Below are 22,817 nucleotides of genomic sequence, written 5' to 3'. Positions count from 1 at the left end.
ATTGTCAGGAAGTGGGTGTATTATAGTATAGCCCTTAGGCAGGGCAGCCAAAAATTGGGAGGCTCCACGTTGTCCCTGGGTAGAGACGTGCATGAGGGCCTCAAAACATTGTTCCCATTGCAAAGGAGCGGGTCTCCTGTCGTTGTAATGTCCATTCTGCAAAGAATGGGCGAAAAAATTTACCACTGGGGGTATACCTGAAACAAAGGCCTAAGTATTGCAATTTGTAACGGTCATCATCATGGTGGCGCATGAGGAGAAGGAGGAGCAGTCCAGCGATTATCCAAAGTCCAGAAGTGTGTACCCATGGGTGAGTGGAGGTACATGGCAAACTTTAAATTCCGCTCTCATTTGCTGGTGGTGTGGTGAAGTCTGGCCCAATCCAACCCTTGTTCATCTTGATCAGAGTCAGCCTGTCAGCATTTTCAGTTGACAGGCGGGTGCGTTTATCTGTAATGATTCCACCTGCGGCACTAAAAACACGCTCTGACAAAACGCTAGCAGCAGGGCAGGCCAGGACTTCCAAGGCGTAGAGAGCCAATTCATGCCACGTGTCCAGCTTGGATACCCAATAATTGTAAGGCACAGAGGAATGTCGGAGTACAGTTGTTCGATCTGCAAGGTACTCCTTCAGCATCTGGGCAAACTTAGGATTTCTTGTGGCACTACCCCGCACCTCAGGGGCTGTGGTACGTGAGGGGCTGAGAAAACTGTCCCACATCTTAAAGACTGTTCCCCTACCTCTGGCGGATTGGACTTGTGCCTCTCTCGGCTGTACGCCTCGGTTGTCCACTGATTCATGACCTATGCCGCTAGCGTTTTGTGAGGGGAATGCTTTGCCTACTTCCGTGACTATGGCCTTCCGGAACTGCTGCATTTTGGTTGACCTCTCCTCCACGGGAATAAGAGACAAAAAGTTCTCCTTGTAGCGTGGGTCTAACAGTGTTACCAACCAGTAATGATTGTCGGCCAAGATGTTCTTAACGCGAGGGTCACGAGACAGGCAGCTTACCATAAAGTCAGACATGTGCGCCAGACTCTTAACAGCCAGGACTTCAGTAGCCTGACCAACAAGATGACTGAACATGCTGTCCTCCTCCTCCTCTTCCTCCTCCTCCTCCTCATCTACCCTGTCCTCTGGCCAGCCACGCTGAACCGAGGATATGACTGGTGTGCATGTGCATGTCATATCCTCAATTTGGCCGGAGAGTTGCTCCATGTCTTCATCCTCCTCCTCGTCATAGTCCTCCACTGCATGTTGTGATGAGACGAGGCTGGGCTGTGTGTTATCATCACCCACACCCACTACTGTTTCTTGCTGCAACTCATCGCGCTCCGCCTGCAATGCATCATGTTTGTTTTTCAGCAGAGACCGTTTTAGAAGGCAGAGTAGCGGTATGGTGACGCTAATAATGGCGTCATCACCACTCACCATCTTGGTGGAGTCCTCAAAGTTTTGGAGGATGGTACATAGGTCTGACATCCATCTCCACTCCTCAGGTGTTATGTGTGGAGTTTGACCCATTTCCCGACGGCTTAGGTGATGCAGGTACTCAACAACTGCCCTCTTCTGCTCACATATCCTGACCAACATGTGCAGAGTTGAATTCCAACGCGTGGGGACATCACACACCAGTCTGTGAGCCGGAAGATGCAAACTGCGCTGAAAGCCGGCAAGGCCGGCTGAAGCAGTAGGTGACTTTCGAAAATGTGCAGACAGGCGGCGAACTTTTACCAGCAGATCAGACAGCTCTGGGTATGACTTTAGAAACCGCTGAACCACGAGGTTGAGCACATGGGCCACGCATGGAACATGTGTCAGCTGGCCTCGCCTCAAAGCCGCCACCAGGTTCCGGCCATTGTCACACACGACCTTTCCTGGCTTTAGGTTCAGAGGTGTGAGCCAGTGATCTGCCTGCTGTTTCAGAGCTGTCCACAGCTCTTCTGCATTGTGGGGTTTGTCACCTATGCAGATTAGCTTCAGCACAGCCTGTTGCCGCTTCGCCGAGGCAGTGCTGCAGTGCTTCCAGCTTGTGACTGGTGTGGAGGGTACAGTGGATGAGGATGCGCAGGAGGAGGAGGAGGCTGAAGAGCATGACATTCCGGAGCTGTAGAGTGTGGGTGAAACACTGACTGAGGTAGGGCCTGCAAACCTTGGTGTGGGAAGGACGTGTTCCGTCCCTCGCTCAGACTGGGTCCCAGCTTCCACAATATTAACCCAGTGTGCCGTCAACGAGATGTAGCGGCCTTGCCCACAAGCACTTGTCCACGTGTCTGTGGTTAGGTGGACCTTGGGTGAAACAGCGTTGTTCAGGGCACGTGTGATGTTTTGTGACACGTGGTTATGCAACGCGGGGACGGCACACCGGGAGAAATAGTGGCGGCTGGGGACCGAGTAACGTGGGACAGCTGCCGCCATCAGGTCACGGAATGCTTCTGTCTCCACCAGCCTAAAAGGCAACATTTCCAGCGCAAGCAGTCGCGAAATGTTAGCATTTAGAACTGTGGCATGTGGGGTGTTGGCAGTGTATTTGCGCCTGCATTCAAAGGTTTGCTGAAAGGATAACTGAACGCTGCGCTGGGACAAGGACGTGCTTGATGATGGTGTTCTTTCTGCGTAGGCAACTGCAGGTGCAGGAGTGGAGGAGGCTTGTTCGCAGGCAGCATGGACAGGGGATTGGCTCGCATGCACAACCAGCGAAGACGTAGCAGTGACATCAGCAAGCACTGCTCCTCGACTCTGTTGTACTTCCCACAAAGTCGGGTGCTTGGCTGACATGTGCCTGATCATGCTGGTGGTGGTCAGGCTGCTAGTTTTGGTACCCCTGCTGATGCTGGCACGGCAGGTGTTGCAAATGGCCTTTTTTGAATCATCTGGATCCAACTTAAAAAACTGCCAGACTCGGGAAGACCTAACATTTGTACAGGCACCTTGTGTCGTCGTGTTGTTCCGGGGAACAGTTGCCTGACTTCTGCCTGGGGCCACCACCCTGCTTCTTACTGCCTGTTGTGATGCTACGCCTCCCTCCCCCTGTGCACTGCTGTCCTCGCTCTGCATATCCTCCTGCCAGGTTGGGTCAGTTACTGGATCATCCACCACGTCGTCTTCCTCTTCCGCACCCTGCTCCTCCTCCTGACTTCCTGACAATTGTGTCTCATCATCGTCCACCACTTGTTGAGACACGTTGCCAACTTCGTGAGAACGTGGCTGCTCAAATATTTGGCCATCTGTACAGACGATCTCCTCATGACCCACTTCAATATGAGCTGGCGAGAGGCCAGAATGTGTGAATGGAAACGTGAACAGCTCTTCCGAGTGTCCAAGTGTGGGATCATTAATGTCCGAGGAGGACGTGTACTCAGCCTGGTGGTAGGAAGGAGGATCAGGTTCAGAAATGTGCAGTGCAGTATCACGGCTACTGACACTTGACCGTGTGAAAGACAGAGTGTTTGTGGTGGTGCCAATCTGACTGGAAGCATTATCTGCTATCCAACTAACAACCTGTTGACACTGGTCTTGGTTCAAGAGCGGTGTACTGCTGCGGTCCCCAAGAATTTGGGACAGGACGTGCGAGCGACTAGATGTGGCCCTTTGTTGTGGCGAAATTAGAGCTTGCCCACGACCTCGGCCTCTGCCTGCACCACCATCACGTCCACTTCCTTGTTCCTTGCCAATGCCCTTGCGCATTTTGCAATGCTGTGCACTGCTGACGTGTATATTCACTACTTGTGCGTTATATCAAAGTTTGTGGAAATTGCACACAAGTGCACCTGTACGCTGCCACCAACAGGCACACACGTGCGGTTTTAAAAACCAAGCACGGACGCAATAAGAACCTAACAGGTTTTTTTGGGGAGCGACAATTACAGACAAGTCAGACACTATCTGGACTGTTTTACACTGTGTACACCAGCCCCAGATATGATGAAGGCTGGTATACGGTCACCACTACCCTGCCTGCCTGCCTGCCTGTTCACCACTACCCTGCCTGCCTGCCTGCCTGTATACTGGTACAATAGTCCTGACAAGGACTCTTCTGGTCACTAGCCTGTATTCAGACCTGGCTATACCCTGCCTGTATATAGCAACAATAGTCCTGAGAAGGACTCTGCTACTGTACTCCGACCTGGCTATACCCTGCCTGCCTGTATACAACTAGAATAGTCCTGAGAAGGACTTTTGGTCACACTGTTTGCAGCCCTGCAACTGAAAAAGCTATAAAGGGCCGCAAAGCTTTCCCTGAATCAGCGACACTCTCCCTGCACTCACTGTCTGGATAGCTGTGAGCAGAGCACAGCGCGCCCGCCGGTATAAAGGCTCGGTCACGCTGTGCAGGCCGGCCAATCACTGCAATTCCACAACTAACAGGGCTGTGGCATTGCAGTGGTCAGCCAGCACGAGTATCGCGGGATTACTCGGTCCCCGCCGAGCAGCCCGAGTACAGCGATACTCGTGCGGGTACCAAGTAGTTACAAGCATGCTCGCTCATCACTAGTTGTCTCATCTCTATTGCAAACCACACACAGCCTCCTACTGGAGTCAAAATAATCATCATTAACAACTTCAGTCCGAAGGTCTTTAATTTTGCAGCATTAAAGTTTAAGTGTTATTGTGCACAAAGCGAGTCCAATAACTTCTTTTTTTAAGAAATGTCTGTTATGAAGTTGTGTCCTTCTCTTGAGGCACATCACTGTGTTCTAATAATGCCTGTGTAGTCATCGGGGTCCCCACTTCCTGCACTCATATTGTAGTGTTAACCCCATGGCCATTCATATGACCAATGACTTCAGCAAAAATTAACCTGGAAACTAGCCTAGATGATATTTCATGTAATCCCAAAACTACAAGGTATTTTCAGTACAAACAGTAGAAACAAATAACTTTTCTTGTGCTTAATTCTAAAACAAACCTTTAGATTAAGAGCGGAAAATGGACAATAAAGGCTTGGTTTACTGGAAAGGGGAATTCAGGGTCGGGTCAATGGTTTGTGGGCGGGGAGACATACGAGTGACTGACTGTGGGAACATGAGAAGGGCTGACTGTGGAGACATAAAAGAGGCTGGCTGTGGGGACATAAAAGGACTGGTTGTGGGGACATAAAAGGACTGGTTGTGGGGACATAAGCTGGGCTGATTGTGAGGACATAGGAGGGGCTGACTGTGGGAACATGAGAGAGGCTGACTATGGGAACATGAGAGAGGCTGACTATGGGAACATGAAAGGGGCTGACTGTGGGAACATGGGAGGGGCTGACTGTGGGAACATGAGAGGGGCTGACTGTGGGAACATGAGAGGGGCTGACTGTGGGAACATGAGAGGGGCTGACTGTGAGGACATAGGAGGGGCTGACTGTGGGAACATGAGAGAGGCTGACTGTGGGAACATGAGAGAGGCTGACTGTGGGAACATGCGAGGGGCTGACTGTGGGAACATGAAAGGGGCTGACTGTGGGAACATGGGAGGGGCTGACTGTGGGAACATGGGAGGGGCTGACTGTGGGAACATGCGAGGGGCTGACTGTGGGAACATGAGAGGGGCTGACTGTGAGGACATAGGAGGGGCTGACTGTGGGAACATGAGAGAGGCTGACTGTGGAAACATGAGAGAGGCTGACTGTGGGAACATGCGAGGGGCTGACTGTGGGAACATGCGAGGGGCTGACTGTGGGAACATGAGAGGGGCTGACTGTGGGAACATGCGAGGGGCTGACTGTGGGAACATGCGAGGGGCTGACTGTGGGAACATGAGAGGGGCTGACTGTGAGGACATAGGAGGGGCTGACTGTGGGAACATGAGAGAGGCTGACTGTGGGAACATGGGAGGCGCTGACTGTGGGAACATGCGAGGGGCTGACTGTGGGAACATGAGAGAGGCTGACTGTGGGAACATGAAAGGGGCTGACTGTGGGAACATGAGAGGGACTGACTGTGGGAACATGAGAGGGGCTGACTGTGGGAACATGAGAGAGGCTGACTGTGGGAACATGGGAGGCGCTGACTGTGGGAACATGCGAGGGGCTGACTGTGGGAACATGAGAGAGGCTGACTGTGGGAACATGAAAGGGGCTGACTGTGGGAACATGAGAGGGACTGACTGTGGGAACATGAGAGGGGCTGACTGTGGAGAAATAAAAGAGGGTGGCTGTGGGGACATAAAAGGACTGGCTGTGGGGACATAAGCTGGGCTGATTGTGAGGACATAGGAGGGGTTGGCTGTGGGGACAAAAGAGGGGATGACTGTGGAGACATAAGAGGGGCTGACTGGAGACATAAGAGGGGCTGACTGGAGACATAAGATGAGCTGACTGTGGTGACATAAGAGGGGTTGACTGTGGGGCTATAAGATGGGCTGACTGTGGGGACATAAGAGGGGCTGACTGTGGAGACATAAGAGGGGCTGACTAGAGACATATGAGGGGCTGACTGGAGACATAAGAGGGGCTGACTGTGGTGACATAAGAGGGGCTGACTAGAGACATATGAGGGGCTGACTGGAGACATAAGAGGGGCTGACTGGAGACATAAGAGGGGCTGACTGTGGTGACATAAGAGGGGCTGACTAGAGACATAAGAGGGGCTGACTGGAGACATAAGATGAGCTGACTGTGGTGACATAAGAGGGGTTGACTGTGGGGATATAAGATGGGCTGACTGTGGGGACATAAGAGGCAATAGCTGTGGGGACAAAAGAGGGGCTGGCTGTGGGGACATAAGGGGGGCTGACTGGAGACATAAGATGAGCTGACTGTGGTGACATAAGAGGGGTTGACTGTGGGGCTATAAGATGGGCTGACTGTGGGGACATAAGAGGGGCTGACTGTGGAGACATAAGAGGGGCTGACTAGAGACATATGAGGGGCTGACTGGAGACATAAGAGGGGCTGACTGTGGAGACATAAGAGGGGCTGACTAGAGACATATGAGGGGCTGACTGGAGACATAAGAGGGGCTGACTGTGGTGACATAAGAGGGGCTGACTAGAGACATATGAGGGGCTGACTGGAGACATAAGAGGGGCTGACTGTGGAGACATAAGAGGGGCTGACTAGAGACATATGAGGGGCTGACTGGAGACATAAGAGGGGCTGACTGTGGTGACATAAGAGGGGCTGACTAGAGACATAAGAGGGGCTGACTGGAGACATAAGATGAGCTGACTGTGGTGACATAAGAGGGGTTGACTGTGGGGATATAAGATGGGCTGACTGTGGGGACATAAGAGGCAATAGCTGTGGGGACAAAAGAGGGGCTGACTAGAGACATAAGAGGGGCTGACTGGAGACATAAGATGAGCTGACTGTGGTGACATAAGAGGGGTTGACAGTGGGGATATAAGATGGGCTGACTGCGGGGACATAAGAGGCAATAGCTGTGGGGACAAAAGAGGGGGTGGCTGGGGGACATAAATGGGGATAGCTGTAGAGACATTTAGTGGGGCTGACTGTGGGGAGATAAAGGGGCTTACTGTGGGCAAATAGACTGTAGGGACATAAGAGGGGCTTGCTGTGGGGACATAAAGGGACTGGCTGTGGAGACAAAAGAGGGTCTGGCTGTGAGGACATAAGAGGGACTGGCTGTGGGGACATAAAAGGGGCACGCTGTGGAGACAAAAGAGGGTCTGGCTGTGAAGACATAAGAGGGACTGGCTGTGGGGACATAAAAGGGGCTGACTGTGGGAAATAGACTGTGGGGACATAAGAGGGGCTTGCTGTAGGGACATAAAGGGGCTGGCTGTGGGGACAGAAGATGGAATAGATATGGGGACCAATGAGGGGTAGGTTGTGGAGACAAAATAGGGGCTGGCTATGGGGACAAAAGATGAGCTGGTTGTGAGGACATAAGAGGGAATAGCTGTGAGCACATAAGAGGAGCTGACTGTAGGGACACAAAAGGGGCTGGCTGTGGGCATATCTGATATCTAATAGTATATAGGATAAATGGTGGGAACCATACTGTATGTGCTCTATGTGAATTAGATGAAATTGCACAGACTAGCACTAAATCCGGTATAGTGCGATGTCACTAGTTTCCAATATGTATTATGCATTTGATTTTTTTGTACCTTGCAAAACACTTAGCAAGTTTTTCTTTAAACCAGGGATCATTTATATCCAAAAAAATAATTAATCAAGTTCATCCCAATATTTATAATTGACAGCTACATTTATACCAATTATGAAGTCTATAAACCAGATCAGTCCTAAAAATGTGCCAAAGTTAAAAAATCAATGCAAAAGTATATAAATGCATTAATAAAACTATGAACCTCGTTGCTATTTTAGGCATTGAATTGTCACCTTTAAGAGGAGCTTTACTATATATGTAGTAATTGCATCCCCAAGGAGGGATTCCTCTGGTCTTCACAATTGATTTTAATTCTTGGCTATAAAATTATAGACAACAGTGGATGAAAAGGTATTTCTACCTTAAGTGAGTAATATTCTTTCAACCATGTTAGATTATCATTTGATCATCTGCGCCTTTTCAGTCCGAGTGTATCTCAATTAGATTAATATTTCCGAATTTATATGAAGCAGCTTTGCAAATACTTTTGGAGAATAATTTCTACTGATACTGCATTTTATTGTTACGATCATTAAGTTGATTGTTCTGCTCGCATAAAATATCATTGTTCTTGGCAGCACATGTCCTGTTTACACAAGTGTAAACAGGACATGTGCTGCTGAGAATGATGATTTTTTTAAGCAAGTGTAAAAATAATTTCACCCAATGAACGAGCATTTAGCATGTTGTTTGGGTGAATATCTGCCTGTTATGTGTGATGATTATCAGGAAACTGCTTGTGAGTCCTTCCTCTCTGCATTTTCAGATTGCTGGCTTTGCATACAGATGTGTCTAACCTCATCTTGAATTAAAGGTAGTATGTCACCAGGTATTTACCATCTATGATTCTATTGAAGTGTCATTTACTGGGCTGCTTGCTGTAGTTTTGATTAAATCATTGTTTTATCAGCAGGAAATTGCCAATAAACAACTAGTAAGCCTGCTCAGGTAGTACTCCAAACTTATGCTCTCTATATAACCCTCCTCCCCACCACCACTGATTGGCATCTTTCTGCGTATGCACAGTGTTGTCACGCTGTGACTATCATTGTCCTGCCTGGCACAAGACGAGTGTCGGCATAAACAGGGTACACCGTAGAAACGGTACAACAGACGGCCCTGATGCTAAGTAGAAGGGAGCCGGGAACATCTCTTGCACTCACCTGCGGCTAACACCTGCAATCCTTAATGTCCCTATATAGATTCTTTCACCCCATTGCCTATCACGTACCTAGGCCCTCGCTTTCCCTGCATTCACCCTGGCTAGTGAGAAGGCTGTTGAGAGCACTAGTCCCACCACTGCAATAATAAGCCTAGATAAACAGGAGAACAATGACAAAAGGATATAACACAAAATACTCCACTGCAGCCAGAGATCAAGGGTGCAGACAACATGACTCCAAACAGAAATAGCTCCAACAGCTCCTAAATGCTTCCTCCCTCCAATGTGGTCAGAACAGAAAGATGAGCTTCTATTTCAGGCATCATGCAATGGATAATGTGACTATTTAAAGGTGATGGGAGTAGTCACAAACCTGCTGCACGTGAGGTGAATTAACCAGAATCTGCTAGCAGAGAAATTGACATTAACCCTTGCTGCACCATCAGAAAGCAAATACATTTCATATATAGAGAATCACAAGTTAATGTGGAGCTCAGATCCCAGAACCATCACAAATATCACAAGGATGGAAGACCCTCGTGAAAGTTAACACAAAAGTCTGTCATTCAGTCATGTGAGCGATTTTATATAGAGCTCAGCATTCTGAGAACTGGCAGATCTACAGCAGATAAAACTGGCATTTTATCAAATCTGCAGCTCAGTAAATGACACACAACTAGAATCAGGTTCTCTGCCCCTGCATCATGATGATCTCAGATGGGGTAGACTCATCATGACACTTTCCTTTAAAGGGTTATTTCCATTTCCAGGACCCTATCACAATAAGTAGTAGGTGCAATAATAATAATAATAATAATATTAGCAAATACCTCTAATTAGAAATGTAGTATGGATCTCTTGATAAACTATGTCTCTTACCTCATGTGCACGGTATTGCAGCTTAGGTATCCATAGTTACATCCACTCATATAGTGACAGTTAGTTAATTGCAATGCCCTGCAGATGAGGTAAGAGACACGGCTATATCAGGAGACCTATACTACATTTATAATTTATTGAAAAATATATATATATATATATTTGATTACGGTTTATTTCTCTATTTTTTTTATATAAATTTAGATGATGGTTTATTTTTCTAAATTTTTTTATATACATTTCTAATTGGAGGTATTTTCTATTATTATTATTATTATTATTACTATTATTTTGCCTTCTTCATATTAGGATAGGATCTTGGAGATTGGAATACCCCTTAAGGACTCCAGTTTCTTAGGAAACAAATTCAAAATAGTTTCAAAAAGCTGAAAAATTGCCACTCGTAGACATTTATAGCATAGACATATTGTGACAGAGCTTGAATCATGATTTATAAAAGCTGGTGATCTAACTCCACACATCAAGATATATAGTGAGTCAAGGATAAAGGTACGGAAGGTCACCTCTTTAAATATGAGGCTGCCATTAGCTGTCACATCCCAGTGATCAGAAATTAGCAAACTATCATAACCACTAATTGTTTTCGACAGCACAATCACTACCTGCCTCTAAAAAAGCATAAAAAACCATAACAATATTCCTGTAGGGTGACACGGTCAATTATGCAACTTCTCTGACTGTGGCCACCTACCATCTGGATTAAGAAAATGTTTATACTTTATTTCATGAAGGTGGTGCCATTTTTTCTTTAAGGAACTTACCCTTCAAAGATGTAAGCTTTGGGATCACATACTTTTGTGTGGTGAAGAATGAGATCTAACAAAAACCCAACAAATACTGCAAATCTCGATTTACGGTTGAGCAAATGGATGACTAAGAGGGGTTGTCTTGTTTCGTTGACTGGATCTGCTTTAGGGTAATAATATAGGTAGTATTCATCTTCTGAAGCCCCAACTGCTCCATCATCGTTTCTCCGCTGTCCCTGGCTGGTCTTATAAACAGGGCCGAAGCTGTGACATCCTTTCTCGCCTCAGCTCTCGTGTTGTCCACCTTGGTCAAAATAATGAACAAAGTATTTCAATCCAGCACAAAGAATTAAAAACATTCTTTATTGTGACTTAAAATAATCAATGGAGGAAGAAAGGGTTAGGAGACAATTGTAGATTCCTGGGAAAGTGAATTATTTGACGCGTTTCGGAGTGAACACTCCTTCAGGAAATTCACAAATCTGATATATGTGATGATCCTGAAGAAGGAGTATTGACTCCGAAACGTGTCGAATAAACACTTTCACAGGAATCTACAATTGTCTTTTATAGTGGCAGTATGGCTTTTAACACTTTCTTCCTCCATTGATTGTTTTACTCATTGTTGGGGGCTGCTGCAGCCGTGGTTTGTGTCTTTTCGGTGGTTGTTTCCTATACAATCCATCCAGGTGAGCATTTGCCTCCAATCAATTTATGTAATCTTCTGTCACACAGAGTTTTGCACAAACGTTGTCAACTGTCATGGCGGCATTGGACTCTGTTCAGATTGTCTAGTATCTGAGATCGACACGGCAGACTTGGGCGTCAACCAGTTGTGTGCTGATTGATAGGCAGGCTAGTAAGAGTTAATCTCTGCTAGTCTGCTTGCTCTTTTAATCAAATGTTTTGGGGAAATCTATCACATCTGCTCCTCCTATTTATGCTTGTGGAATCTCTCTACCCATGCCAGCTATAGTTTGTTCTATGTTGGTCTGTGAGGTGTGGTGTCCCAGACTCTCTGGTGAAAGTTGTGATTTTGTTGCCAATATTGCTTGGGGCAGTTGTGGAGTTACCCCTGTTGTTTCGTACTTATTTCCTGCTCTTGTTTTTCTTCCTGAATATCTTATTGTTCTTTCTTTTGTGTGTGTGTGTGTGTGTGTGTGTGCGTGCTGTGTGACAGAGTTTTCATTTTTCACTTGTCTGTCTTTATCTGTTGTTTCAAAACACTCCAGTCCTGTCCCTCCCTGAGGGGACGGGGAATCAGATCAGGACTGGTCAGGAGCAAGGACCAGGAAGGAGACTCAGACCTTTCCACCACAAGGAGTATCCCTGAGATTAGGGATAGCATAGGGTCCCCTAGCTTGAGAAACAACTTAGGAGTCCCGGTTCCCCGCTATCCCAAAGTCATTCATGACATATTCCCAGATAAGACCCTATTTCGCTTGTCTTCCTCATTTACAGTTCATGAAAACAGTAGCATGGACACAGAAAACTTTGATGCGTTTCGAGTATAGCTGACCCTTAATCGTAAATAATTTTAAAAAATGACAAAACTACTAGTATAAAAGCACATAAAGCCCATTAACTAGATGACATCACATATTGACAGCATTTGAAAAGCAAAGTATTTTTACATCATTGTCCACTTTGGCATGACTACTGAGCCTAGAGATTGGCAGCAGTGGTCACATGCTGTTAAACAGAACTTTTCTTCAGCCCTGTTAACAAGGCTAGCAAAAAGCATGAAAAATTGCTTTGAAGATCACCTCTTGAAAGACTCTTCTTATTTATTTCTATTATAAAACCACTTTGCTGTTCATATTTGCTTAGTCTTTTCTTGCTTTTTTTTTCGCTTCAGGTTTTGAGAAATGCCTGGTGGGTAATACAGAAAGTACATGTCACTTCTTTGAAGATATCTATCTAATAGAAAGGCTGCAAAACTCTTCAAAACTCCTCCAAAAACTCCCTGAAGAAGCAGCATTTCCTGAAGCAGTTACCACTTGAAAACTCAATGATTTTGAACGTCTCAAAAAACTTGGTGTACATAGCCTTAGAGTTAGGCTTACATGCTGTCATTAAGAAGTAATGGGGGGCCAGGGGCAGTGGCAGTCTAGTCAGTTCTCTTCATATGGTCACCGCCTGTCACGGGGTATGAAATGAGAGAACAGGGGCTCCTAGGTTGGCCCTCAGACTTGACACCCTGCGCTGTCCCTTATCTCAGATGTAGGCTTGATGGTAGCTAGGTCTGAGCCCCCAGCATGACCTTGACTGCTGTACGAGCCCTGATCTTACTCCCTTTCTTCCTCACCTTTGGAGCGGGTTGGAAACACAGTAACAAGACCCCACAGAAACGAGACAGACAAGGGAGAACAAAACTTTGTACACACTGCACTCAAACACAAAGGAGAGACAATACATGTAAAGAGGAATAAAGAAAAAGGAAGGACGTAAACTCACAATAGAGGAACTTCCACACCACTCAAAATAGCAATTACAGATCCTCATAAACTGGATCACCACAAAGACCAGAATCACTGGAGCTACACTGAAGCTATAATCGGCGCCAAGTAGCAATGTCCAGAATCTTATACAGGAAGGAGATGGCTGTGATTGGTAATTAGCAACCTGAGCTACTAGCAGAATTTTCCAGGTCAGCAGGAATTAACTCCTGCAGGATTGAGGAACAGAGCACATGAAATAGCTGTCACGCTCCCCAGCTCCCGTGCCACAGTCCCCGACTCCCCTGCCTTGCTTACCGGCTCCCCTGCCACGCTTCCTCGCTCTCAGGCCGCGCTCCGCCGCTCCCGTGCCAGGCCTCCCGGTCCCCCGCTCCAGAGCCTTTCTGCTTCATCGCCTGTGGTCCCCAGGTAGCCCGGTCCCCGCTCCCGGCGCCCGTCGGCTACTCAGCCCCAGCCCGGCTCTCCTGCTTCCTGCTCACCGCTCCCTGCCCTGGCTTCTGGCACCCGGGCCTCGCGCATGAGCATTAGGGCGCGCGCGCGGTCATTGACCCTCTCTTAAAGGGCCAGTGTCCTCCAACAGGATATTGGTGAATCAGGTACAGGGTATATAGGGGAATCCTTTCCAAGTGGGCGGGGCCTCTTCTTCGTGTTTTGTTAAGCTAGGAGTCAGGTCTCCTTGTGTCTTGCGATATACTCACCTCTCTCTCTCCTAGAGCCGCTCCTGCCTCGCCATCCGGTCCTGACGATTCCCGAACTCCGAACGGTGACTGTCCGCCATCCCGTCAGTCCATACCATCTCTGATCCCTGTGGTGACCCGTCTTCTCGCTCCGTCGGTTCCGGACTCTGCCTGACAATATCTCGGCCTCCGAACCTGAGCTCCGTCACCCGGACTACCTTCGGTGACTCCGTGGTCCCAGGGACTTCTACACTCCACTTCCTTGAACGGACTCTCCTGCTACCTGTAGTGCTCCGGCTACCGGACCCCTTGCCTTCAGTGAGGTGTTCGGCCCAGTGGATCCACCTCCTGGGTCTGCCCGTCCACCCGGCCCTTACAATAGCCAACGCCCCGATCTGGCTGAACAACAAGGAGACATCAAGTTGCCTTTCAGGCTCTGCAGTGTGAACAGAGCCGGACACAGCCATGACACCTAATGAGTCTGGACCTGAACACCATGTGACACTGGCCGGATGTTCAACCAATATTTCTCTGAATTAGTGGAGTGTTTCAAATGAAACATACCTGACTGCAATCGTGCAGCAACTTATTCATGCTGCCCGTGTTTTGGGCAGCATGAATCAAGTGAAAGGTTCCCTTTAAAAAGTTGTACCTGTACCTATGTAGGTCACCTATTTAGTCTATTTTCCTCCAACCATAAAAAAACCCCACATTTCAGGTAAGTGCTGTAATAAGGCAATTATACGCTCAATTGAAAACAGAGACTGATATGAGTGAATTCAGCAAACTGCACAAAGTGCTGCAGAAAAATCCATTATATAAGTAATGGGAAGTGACTGAATATGAACAGTGGGTCTGTGTATGAATAGATCCATAAAAATATACCATTTACTGCATATAGTATCACCATTAATGATTTTTCTTCTTTTTTTTTTACCAGGCGCATGCTTTTGATTAAAATAATGTCATTATTTATCCCTTTTATAAACATGAATCGCACATTTTAATTAAAGGGAATTTGTCAGTATGTTTTTGCTACCTCATCTGAGAGCAGCATGATGTAGGCAAAGAGATCCTGAATCCACCGGTGTAGCACTTAGATTACTAACTGCGGCTGTTCTGACACAATCAAAATTTTTGAATTTAGTTATGTAGCAGAGCTGAGAGATCTGTCCCGCCTACACCAGGCTCTCTATAGAGATTGTACATTGACAGTGAGGTGTTAATCAGAGGAGGGCACGTGTCGGACTGCCATATCCATGACATTGTAGTCCGAGCAATGAGGAGTCCTACTGCTTAAACAAACATAGCAAATAAATAACAGATAAATAACAGACCTTGACAAGACAGGCATCCCTGAATTCTATGTGTTAAACCTTGCAGCATGCTGTCTTCAGTTTACATAGCAAAAACCTGCTGACAGATTCCCTTTAAATCTGTATGCCTTCATAGGTTATGTTCATGATGATGTGAGATTAATTCACATACTTTTGTTAGGGGATGCCTGATGTTTGAAAACTTAACCACCTGTTATCCTGACACTTCATGCTGGATGACCATAATTTATTTTTCAACAGGAAATTTAAGGTTTTATTTCCTGTTACTGTACTTACGCCATGTTCTTTATGTCCAAAATCTGTGCTTCAATTTACCAACATTACTGCTGTATTAGAAAATCTCTCATATGATGCCTTTGGTGTTTGTTAAAGGGGTTATCCGGCTTAATTTGCTTTTTTTTATTATTTCCCTATTGGGCTACATTGGGGCAGGTAAGTAGATAGAGACCACTTACCTGCCCTGCTGTCAGCCCCTCTCCCCCGGCTCAGAGCGGTCATGTGACTGCTCCTGCCGCGATTTTGCTGCTTCCGGTCATTTCACGTCTACATGGGCAGGGCCATGTTGACATGCAAATGTGGAAACAGCATGCCGCCTCCCTGCTGGGCGGCTACAGTGCGATGAGCCCCGCCCCCTTCCCTGCACCCTCCCACACGTTCCCCCGCACCTCCCCCTGCACTGCTGTGGGGGTCCGTGACCTGGCGGCGGCTGCCATGGTGTCAGCTCCAGCACCAGGCCCCCTGCTCAGGATCACACATTCAAATATACCGGCATCACAGATCACCGATGCCGGTACATTTGAAAGTGCTGATGAGAAGCAGCGCAGCGCTGCTTCTCATCTTGCACGCTGTCTGAGCTCTCTTCAGCACAGCGGTGACGTCACCACTGTGCTGATATGTCTAGAGCACAGACAGCGCGAGAACGTGCAGGAGCGGCGGGGACCGATGACGGGTGAGTATGTACTCCCTATGGGGTGGTGTGTGTGTGTGTGTGTGTGTGTGTGGTGCACAGCCCGATGTGTGTGTGTGTATGTATGTTTGTGTATGCGGTGCACAGCCCGATGTGTGTGTATGCGGTGCAGAGCCTGATGTGGTGTGGGGTGCAGAGCCCGATGTGGTGTGGGGTGCAGAGCCCGATGTGGGGCTGTTATTTGCAATGCTGTAGTGTAGTGCGCTGCCCTGTAGTGCCCTGCCCTGTAGTGCCCTGCCCTGTATTGCGCTGCCGTGCAGTGCGCTGCCGTGCAGTGCGCTGCCGTGTAGTGCGCTGCCGTGTAGTGCGCTGCCCTGTAGTGTCCTGCCCTGTAGTGCCCTGTAATGTGCTGCCCTGTAGTGTCCTGTCCTGTAGTGTCCTGTAATGTGCTGCCCTGTAGTGTCCTATCCTGTAGTGTCCTGTAATGTGCTGCCCTGTAGTGTCCTGTCCTGTAATGTGCTGCCCTGTAGTGCCCTGTAGTGTGCTGCCCTGTAGTGCCCTGTAGTGTGCTGCCCTGTAGTGATCTGTCCTGTAGTGTCCTGTAATGTGCTGCCCTGTAGTGCCCTGTAGTGTGCTGCCCTGTAGTGCCCTGTAGTGTGCTGCCCTGTAGTGATCTGTCCTGTAGTGTCCTGTAATGTGCTGCCCTGTAGTGTCCTGTAATGTGCTGCCCTGTAGTGTCCTGTCCTGTAATGTGCTGCCCTGTAGTGCCCTGTAGTGTGCTGCCCTGTAGTGTCCTGTAGTGTCCTGCCCTGTAGTGTCCTGTCCTGTAGTGTCCTGTAATGTGCTGCCCTGTAGTGTCCTGTCCTGTAGTGTCCTGTAGTGTCCTGCCCTGTAGTGTCCTGTCCTGTAGTGTCCTGTAATGTGCTGCCCTGTAGTGTCCTGTCCTGTAGTGTCCGGTAATGTGCTGCCCTGTAGTGTCCTGTCCTGTAATGTGCTGCCCTGTAGTGTGCTGCCCTGTAGTGCCCTGTAGTGTGCTGCCCTGTAGTGATCTGCCCTGTAGTGCCCTGTAGTGTCCTGTCCTGTAGTGTCCTGTAATGTGCTGCCCTGTAGTGTCCTGTCCTGTAGTGTCCTGTAATGTGCTGCCCTGTAGTGTCCTGTCCTGTAGTGTCCTGTAATGTGCTGCCCTGTAGTGATCTGTCCTGTAGTGTCCTGTAATGTGCTGCCTTGTAGTGTCCTGTAATGTGCTGCCCTGTAGTGTCCTGTAATGTGCTGCCCTGTAGTGTCCTGTCCTGTAGTGTGCTGCCCTGTAATGTGCTGCCTTGTAGTGTGCTGCCCTGTAATGTGCTGCCCTGTAGTGTGCTGCCCTGTAATGTGCTGCCCTGTAGTGTCCTGTCCTGTAGTGTGCTGCCCTGTAGTGTGCTGCCCTGTAGTGATGAGAGGTCAGTGCTGGGGCAGAATATACTGACAGGGAATGTGTGTGCAGGGTGCGGCTGGACACTGGGGTGGGGCTGGACACTGAGGCCGGGCGGTGCCAGCTGTGACTGGGAGGTTCAGCACAGGAAGTGGTCATGTTTGCTGGAGCTGAATGTAAACAAGAAGCTGCACAGAATAAAGGTATAATTCAAGAGGAACAAAAGTTAGAAAACAAAAAATAACAATGTAGGGGTGATTAATATGACAATACAGCACAGATTAGCTTAAACTCAAACATTTTTGTTATGTCGGACAACCCCTTTAAAGGGAATCTCACCAAATTTGTGTTACCTAATCTGAGAGTAACATAATATAGAGGCAGAGACCCTGATTCCAGTAATGTGTCATTTACTGGGCTGCTTGTTTTTATCAAATTGCTGAGATTATCACTAGAGGACTAGGCAAACTTAGAAATGTATAGAGAGCAAAACATAAGGGGCCTAATAGCACAAGACAACAAGAAAGCTATAATAAAAAAAAGTGCAAGGCCAAAATACCAAAAGTAAAATTATGTATATTTATTTAATCTAAAATTAAAAAGAAAAGTAAACATATACAGAATGGTACAGACACAGGAATATAAAACTGGTGAGTAATAGAATTTTTGGGAAAAAGTCTACAAAAGTGCACTGTGGCATATTTCTATAAATTCACAAGTCAGGTAAACCGCACCCGATGCACGTTTCACATGTACCTTTTCAGGGAAATCCATGTTACTGTTCGGGTTTGGCCACCAGAATAAAAATACAAAAATATAACAAAAGTTAAAAGAAAGCAAAATGGGGATTAGAGCATGACAATTATACTTACCGAGCTTCCTGCAGCTGCTGTCACACTGGACTGATAAATAACTCACCATGCATATTCACTGCTTACCCCACCCACCCTTTGTGACAGCATCTGTGATTGATTGCAATCAGACTGCCAGCATCTGTGATTGATTGTGGAGTGTAAAGATAAATAAATAATTAGAAAAAATGGTGTAGAGTCCCCTGTATATTGATACCCAGTGCAGATAAAGCAGAAGGATACAGGCTGCAGCCAGCAGCACTGTGCTTTATCTTGGCTGTGTATCAAAATACAAGGGACCCCATATGGCTTTTGTGGTCCTCCCCAATTTTGATACACAGCCAAGATAAAACAGACAGCTAGGGCCTGATATTCTCAGGCTGGGGAGGCCCATGGTGATTGGGCCCCCAGCCTAAAAATAACAGCCTGCAGCGGCCCCAAAATTGTTACATCCATTAGATGTTCTGTTGCTTTTTCCAGCTCATCCTGATTGCCCTAGTGCGGTGGCAATTGGGGTAATTGTCAAAAAATCACAGCTGCCATCAAGCTGAGGTTAGTAATGGGGAGGGGTCTATGAAACACCCCCTATTACTAACCCTGTAAGTCAAAAGAAATAAACACAAAACACATAGAAAAATCCTTTATAAAAAAAACCCTCTGTCTGTAATTTATTAATCCCCAAAACACCCCTGCTGGTCTGACGTAATCCACACGAGGTCACATGATCCAATCTCTGCTACGTCTGAGGTTGCATTGCGTTGTCACATTAGAAAACGTGACCACTCGCTGCACCCTCAGAAACACATTGATGGAGCCGCAGCTGTGAACGGTGACTTCAGCGAGTTCACCTGAGGTCAGAGCTGGCGGTTACCACCATACCCAAGCTGTGACCTCAGATGAACTTACCTCTGGTGAACTCATTGAACTCACCTCAGGTGAGGTCATTGAAGGCAATGCCTGATTACTGAATTAGGCGATGTGTGCACATTGAGTATTTGGTTGCAGACATTTCTGCACCAAATCTGCATATCCTGGCAGAATAACTTATAACTATAAACGTTGATATGCGTCGATCTCCTGAGTACACTGATACCCCATATTTGGTGGAAAATTATTGTTTGGGAGCATGGCAGGGCTTGGGAGGAAAAGAGTGCTATTTGAATTTTGGAGCACAAAATTGGCTAGAATAGATAGCGGATGCCAAGTCGCATTTGCAGATGGCCCTGGTGTACCTATATAGTGGAAACCTCCCACAAGTCACTCCATTATGAAAACTGCACCCATCAAGGAATTTATCTAGATGTGTGGGGAGCACCTTGAACTCATAGGTGCTTCACTAAATTTTATAACGTTGAGTGGTGAAAATGAAAAAATATATTTGACCACAAAAATGTTGCTTTAACTCCAATTTTTTTCATCTTTATAAGGGCAACATTAGAAAAAGGACCATATAATTTGCTTTGCAATTTCTCCTGCATACAACAATACTCCATATGTGGTGGAAAGCTACTGTTTGGGTGCACATCAGGGCTTTGAAGGGAAGGAGCTTGATTTGAATTTTGGAGCGCTAAGTAATCTAGCATACTGTACATTATATGCCTGTATGTGACTATATCTGTGTACATGTCGTTGTATATATTTGTATATTTGTACATGTCTGTATAAAGTATGTTTACATGTCTGTTTCTAGAGTTGTATTTATGTTTCTAGGATGATTGTATATAATAGTGTATTGTGGTGTATGTATAAAATATTTGTATATTTATGTCACATTTACTAAATCTATAAGGGCTTGTTGACATGCGTTAATTCCATTTGTCTTTCCATGTTTAGGAAAAGACAAGTGAAATTACCCTGAAACTGATTTTAGGAGGAACCCGAAGACCAAGCACCGAATAACGACATCAGAAGAAACTTGAAGACAGAACACCAAATACTAACTTCAGGAGGAATACGAAGACCGAATATCAACTTCAGGAGCAACCTAAAGCCCGAATACCAAAGACCAAACATCGTTTCGAGAGGAAGATTTGAGTGAACTGGGCCATTGCCTCCTATCCAGACGTACGGTGCTAACTGAAGGGAGTTACCTACTAAGATTGGACTTGCGGCTTGGCAGGTTGTACCATAGGCCCGATAGAGCCTGTGTGCTGATAAATCGAATTATAAGCTAAGTGGGATTGTGACGGTGACTGGGGTGCCACTGACGATTAAAGTTATTGTTAGCAATATCTGTTCTATAGTGTTATAAGAAACCAAGTGTACAAATATTGCATATTTACTTTGCATATCTATTGCTGTTGTTGAATCACCACTAGTCACCATTACTGCATCATTGCATCCAAGAAACCTGCTTTCACTTGGCGTAGATTGTAGGATGCAACACTCCAGCCCAGAAATGGCAGATGAATCAGTGAGGCCACCAAGGACAATTTTACCCTGGGGTCCATGCTTAGCAACTTGCTGAAGTTTACAAGGGAACTTTTATCATTGAGTGACTGAGTAGAATGGCTGAAAAGCATGCTACTCATGCACTCTATGATGCCTGCCTTACAGATGGAGATGGCCCTGCTGACCTTGGATTGAGAGGCGCAGCAGACGGTTATGTTCCGACAACCACGAGACCATGCTATGGTAGATAAGGTGTAATGGTTTCGCGTGCCCTTCCACATGGCTAGGGGGCGGAGCCTTCTCCTGGGCCTCACTTCCAGAGCTTGGATGGTTTAAATACTGTCATCTCAGGTGAACCCGTGCCGGCTATAAGCTTAGCGCTGCTTCGCCTGTGATTGCTGGTCCCTGTAAGTGTGATCCTGATCCATCCCCTCTCTGTGCTCTCGGTCTCTGTCTGTGTTCCGTCCCTCTGTCCCACCACCTTCCTTCCCACAATAGCCCCGGTTGATCCCCCCTCTCCTACCTCCCCACTCGGTTGCTTCCTCTGGTACTGACCTCGGCCTGACCTCAACCCTGCCTTTGTTCATTCCTCCGGTCTTCCTTCTCCCCATTCTGTGTATGACCCGGCCTGCCCGACCATCCCCCGCTTTTGCTTTCCAGCTGATGTTGCCAGGCACGGCACCAGTACAAACTGTGTGTTCCACTTCTTCCTTATTCATCTCCGTGTAGTATATTTCCCTGCACAACTCCAGCTCCCTCTAGTGGTAGCCTGATATAAGGTAATTAAAATCTTAGAGGACATGCATGGCGATACAAGTGCTTAGGGCAATTTGCGCATACGCTTCTCCATCTGGTTCAGGGGGAAAAAAAGACAGTGGCCCAGTATGTAAACACTTTGTAGGACATAATTGCCTGCATCACTTAGAAAAGTGATGGAAAGTACTGGAGCTGGGACCATTGGATGAAGTGTTACGGGACCAGCTAATTGTGGGTTTAATGGATCCCTACAGGTTCAACTATGTTATAATGCCAACAGTAAAAGAATAAAGGTAGACATCTGGATTAATAAATACATTTAAACAATTTATTCAAGAAAACATATTAAAAGTCTCAGAAAACAGGCATGTAGCATTTTTCATGTTTTGGGATCTCAGTCTCGGTCAGTCCCCTGGGTGGTGGAAACAGAGTTATCAGGGACAGGATGTAATGTTCAGTGCAAAGGACGATCCACGGGACCGTGCACCGGACTCCCTCAGGGAGACTACCAGGAGCAAACGCCTATACAGGGGCTGTCTGGCGGCCACCCCAGAGGGTCTAGATGCACAGCAGCCAGGACACGACAGTAATACGGGTTAGCGTCCTTAAGATGTCCGTGCAGGATAGGGAGGCTGGTCCAAGGGTAGCTGTAGGCTGAAGAAAATCAGGACGGATGAGCGGAACGTGTACAGGTGCCGACTGGTGGTAACAGACGGAGTCCGGGATCAGCGAGGGTGCAGACTGATGATACCGGGTGGAGTCCAGAACCAGCGACGGGTAAGGGCTGACGGAAGGTGATGGGAACCACAGCAGATCGTCACCGGGGAATCACCTGGAAGACCGGTGGGCTGGACACACACAGGCTGGCAGTCGGGATCTGTGGGTAGAGACAGGGTTAACCTGGATACGTGACACAGAATGACCAGAACACCTAGCATAGGAGACAAGGCTACTAATACACGTTGAACAGGCACCGTCCACATAAAAAAGGAAGTCTTATATACCCTGTACCTGTTATCAGCCATATCCTGTTTTTGAGACGCTGGCCCTTTAAGAGAAGGTGAGGGAGCACGCCCGCGTCCTAGTGCGAATGTGCGAGGCCCAGGAGCCGGAGATCAGTGCAGGAGGAGGAGACACAGGAGAGCTGGAGGCAGAG

At 47.3% G+C, this 22,817-nt stretch overlaps 1 long non-coding RNA gene across 1 annotated transcript in view; it reads left to right on the top strand.

Annotated features, from left to right (window-relative positions):
- Positions 1 to 22,026, top strand: part of LOC142251365 (uncharacterized) — a 46,307-nt gene extending 24,281 nt beyond the window's left edge. The window contains exon 2 of the long non-coding RNA XR_012725312.1: positions 20,348 to 22,026. This is a non-coding gene — a long non-coding RNA (uncharacterized LOC142251365). The remainder of the gene's footprint in view (positions 1 to 20,347) is intronic.
- Positions 22,027 to 22,817: the final 791 nt, after the last annotated feature.

This window comes from Anomaloglossus baeobatrachus, chromosome 9 (assembly GCF_048569485.1).
Source record: "Anomaloglossus baeobatrachus isolate aAnoBae1 chromosome 9, aAnoBae1.hap1, whole genome shotgun sequence".
Taxonomy (NCBI): domain Eukaryota; kingdom Metazoa; phylum Chordata; class Amphibia; order Anura; family Aromobatidae; genus Anomaloglossus; species Anomaloglossus baeobatrachus.
This window is presented reverse-complemented; position numbering and strand designations above follow the sequence as displayed.